The sequence below is a fragment of the Schistocerca americana genome, unplaced genomic scaffold (genome assembly GCF_021461395.2).
Source record: "Schistocerca americana isolate TAMUIC-IGC-003095 unplaced genomic scaffold, iqSchAmer2.1 HiC_scaffold_47, whole genome shotgun sequence".
Taxonomy (NCBI): Eukaryota; Metazoa; Arthropoda; class Insecta; order Orthoptera; family Acrididae; genus Schistocerca; species Schistocerca americana.
The window spans coordinates 1,250,001-1,252,500 of record NW_025726203.1 but is presented as its reverse complement, the minus strand read 5'-3'; the positions used below and the strand labels follow the sequence as shown (position 1 = coordinate 1,252,500).

Sequence of the window (2,500 nt, the reverse complement as noted above, 5' to 3'; positions counted from 1 at the left end):
GTGGCTACGTGGATTGAAGACACAGCGACCCGCCGTGGAAAATTGCAGCCCCAGGTACCGGAAGGTTTCACCCACACGCAGGGCAGGCATGGTGGTATTGCCTGCTGTGAAGGTGACATTGCTGTCCACCTTCACCTTCTTCTCGCGCCCTGACGCGACTAAGGCGAGGGTGAAACACTTCCGGGCGTTGATCTGCAGCCCCAGGTGGGCGAGGGCTGCGGTAGCTGCGTCGATGAGGGACTGCAAGCCCCTCGGGGTCGCTGCAAACAGCAAGACGTCATCTGCAAAGGCCGCAGCGTTGACTCTGCGACCGAGGATCCGAGCTCCGATGTGGGAGGGCAGTTGGCCTAAAACGTAGTCCACCGCAAAGTTGAACAGGAGGGGGGAGAGGGGATCGCCCTGGCGAACGCCCCGTGCTGGCTGCACAGACACGCCCACGCCGGCGCCGTCCGCTATCACTGTCGTGCTGCCCTCGTAGCACCGCTCGACATACTCGACAAAGCAATCCGGCAGGCCATGCGCCTTCAGCACGGGCCGAAGGGCAGCATGATCTACCGAATCGAATGCCTTAGATACGTCGATCGATGCCACAAAGACAGAGCGGCAGGAGCGAACTGCGTCGGTGAGAGCAGTGTCCAAGATGAAGGTATTTTCCAACATCCCATCCCGAGGGATGAATGCCCGCTGACGTTCGTCCACAGCACATGCGCGCATCAGGCGTGACGCGAGAACCTTGTGAAAGGTCCGCGCCAACACCGAGCAGACCGTAATGGGGCGAAAGTCAGCGGGGGATGTTGGTGCAGCCGTTTTCGGGAGAAGGGACGTCCGCGCGCGAAGCAGGCGTTCCGGAAGGGCGCGGGCCAGAAGGAAGAGATTCATCACTTTCACCAGGACTTCGTGCGGCAGGCGCCGCAACTCCGCTGGGGTAAGGCCGTCCGGCCCGGCTGCTGATCCCCTGGGCGGCAACGCGGCGGCGACCTCCTCATGTGTGACCGGCCCCCATATGCACTCGAGAGCGACAGGCTCTGAGTGCGGGAGGAGGCGGTCACGAATGAAGCCCGCGGTGGAGATGGGCTTCTTGGTGAAGAGGTCCGCCCAGAAGTCCAGCAGACCAGGGATGGCAGGTGGCGGCTGGAGCAGGGTGCCATCCAAGAGGCCGCGCACGCAACGTGCACGCGACCGTCGGAAGGCATCCTGCGTTCTCGCGTACTCCCAGCGGCGCCGCTTGCGCTTCTGCGTCGGCGGCGCGGCAGGCGGCCGCTTCGATGGTTGGCGCGGCCGCTGTGTCCTGGTGATCGATCTCTCCCCTCTGGACCCGACCGACGCAAGGGCATCCGGGAGCATGCCCAGGATGACATCGGGCGGCGTGCCCCGCCCCAGACCTATGACACGATCCAGGGCAGAGAAACGCTGGGCGGAAGCGGGTAGCCCCGCCAGATGCTCCCAGATGGCGGCGTCAGTCGGCCCCTCCGGCGGCGGCCCGGTGGTGTCGGCCGCGAAGTCCTCGGCTGCGTCGACGGGCGGCGCAGCGGCCTCGCCCGCGTCAGGCAGCGGGCTCGCTGCTCCCCGGCGGGACGCCGGCTCTTCCCCCCGACCGATCTCAAGCGCCTCCATGAATTGGCGGACAAGCTGCTTGTGGGCAGCTTGCCGCCGTCGGCACTTGATTGCCTCGAGCGTTCGGTCGGGGAACATCCTGATGAGTTCTTGATTGACGAAGAAGAACCGGGCGTCCCTCTCAAGGAACAGTTCGGCCTCCGCCTTGGCGAGCGACAGGACTTCTTCCTCCGTCCACCTCGCGCGATGCCTCTCCGTGACGATCTCCGCGTTGGCGGCCGCAAGATGTTGGCGGCGGCGATGGACCCCGAGACCGTTCTTGGTTGTAAAGCTGCGGTGGCACTCACTACAGGTATACATAGCTGCAAAAGTTACAAGATTTTCGGCACGGCCGGTTGGCCGGCTAGGTGCTGGGGGAGTTGGGGTGGCACCTTCAGCGGAAGGGCCACCACTTATTCTCTGCTTACTGCCCCCAACTAAAAAAAGGGATAGTGCGAGGGGGGGCTGGTAACCCCCCCAAGCCCCTGGTGCGGTCTTCCACTCTGCGAAATCAGCGGGCCCACGAGAAGGGGAGAAGACCGCAGGAGAGGAGAGGCTAAGAGGGCTAGGCCCATGTATTGCGCATCACTCTCCCTGTAACTATAACCCAAGGAAGGCACCTCGCAGCAGCAGCACGACTACATCAAGACCGCACTTCGAGAAGCCAAGTCCGGATGCAGCCACACCGCTGCCACTTGGCCACCTTAAGAGAGTCATAGTTACTCCCGCCGTTTACCCGCGCTTGCTTGAATTTCTTCACGTTGACATTCAGGGCACTGGGCAGAAATCACATTGCGTCAACACCCGCTAGGGCCATCGCAATGCTTTGTTTTAATTAGACAGTCGGATTCCCCCAGTCCGTGCCAGTTCTGAGTTGATCGTTGAATGGCGGCCGAAGAGAATCCGC

At 62.8% G+C, this 2,500-nt stretch overlaps 1 pseudogene; it reads right to left on the bottom strand.

Moving 5' to 3' along the window:
- Positions 1-2,500, bottom strand: part of LOC124583786 — a 7,955-nt pseudogene that overhangs the window by 2,775 nt on the left and 2,680 nt on the right.